This window comes from Penaeus monodon, chromosome 20 (genome assembly GCF_015228065.2).
Source record: "Penaeus monodon isolate SGIC_2016 chromosome 20, NSTDA_Pmon_1, whole genome shotgun sequence".
NCBI lineage: Eukaryota > Metazoa > Arthropoda > Malacostraca > Decapoda > Penaeidae > Penaeus > Penaeus monodon.
The window spans coordinates 43,219,701-43,221,034 of NC_051405.1; the positions used below are offsets into that span (position 1 = coordinate 43,219,701).

Consider the following 1,334-nt stretch of genomic DNA (forward strand, 5'->3'; position numbering starts at 1 on the left):
CTGAAAATTTATGTCAGCATAAAGATCGAATTTTGACTTATTTGAGCATTAAAAAGTTCGTTCTGGATGTTCGCAGTCTTTGCCATAACGATAATATATATTTTTTATCTTTTATCTTTTATAATTAATCACAGTGGAGATCAGGATTAACAGCATCTTTTGCCAGTGTCGGTTTTGAGCATATTTATAAACATGTAATCGATGCTGAGGTGATTAATGACATTCATTCTTAATCGCAATGGATATCGTTATCAACACCTTATAAATGATTTATAAATATAGCATCGATCAGAAGGTGGGTATTTAAATTTTATCTTTTATCGTATCGGGCATCACCACTTACGAAACCTTTCACCAGCGGCCTATTTATATGAAATTATAAATAAGACAAATTGAAGAACAAGAAAACACACGATTATCCTCGAGAACCTTTTTTCCCCCCCGCTATATTGCTTCTTTGTCCTGAACAAGGAAAAGGCATTTGGGCATTTTCGTATGTTCTCTTGTTCTTCCCTCCGTTCGTTCATTTACAATTCGTTCAGGCCTGAATCCCGCACAAGTGTAATCGCCAATAAATCCCCAAACGGGAGCTGAATCACTGGATTAGATATGCGCCCCCTTGAATGAGTCACGTGGACCCCGGCGTCGTGAGAAGCAGTCACTCTTATCCCTTATCTCTAGACGTCTTGTCATTCACGCTCTGCTCCGTTGGTAACTAGATTTCAACCTCTATGACCTCACGGTCGAGGAAGTATGTTTTATCGGTATATTTAACCTTATGTGAACTGTAATCACTGGGTAATCATGGTCATCATATTGTTCAAAGGATGTTTTGATGTTCAGATTCGAGATCGAACTCGGTAATCACATCTTAGGAGCGAGAATGCTATTTTCGACTCTATTGTCCAATCGATTTATTACACGTCGGAAGTATCATCAGGCTGTCATCATAATCACAGTAAATACGATGGTCTCACACATCCACGTTTTGTCCACTTCTAGAAATGCTTGAGCGAGAGACACACACGGGCGTAGATGCCAAAACAGGACGCCGATACTGTTTCCATATCACGCGACTTACGGTGCTTATTAAGATCTTCACTGGCGTGGCTGTTCCCTTCGTTTCACAGCAGAGAGAACAACGGAGCAAAGTCGCTTTTCTCTCTCCACTAACGTTTCGAGTTCTGATGAATCACGCTCCGACTGGCTGTGGCGCGGTCACCGTTTACACTATCACCTTGCCTCGTGGCGAGAATGCCGGTTAGGTCGCGGTTTCAGGTATCAGTTTGGTAACTACATGAGATATTGCTTTGCATCTCTCATCCCCTTGCATA

The 1,334-nt window shown here is 41.3% G+C and overlaps 1 protein-coding gene across 1 annotated transcript in view; it reads right to left on the reverse strand.

Moving 5' to 3' along the window:
- Positions 1-1,334, reverse strand: part of LOC119585852 — a 3,720-nt gene that overhangs the window by 1,453 nt on the left and 933 nt on the right. The gene's annotated exons all lie outside the window — the stretch shown is intronic.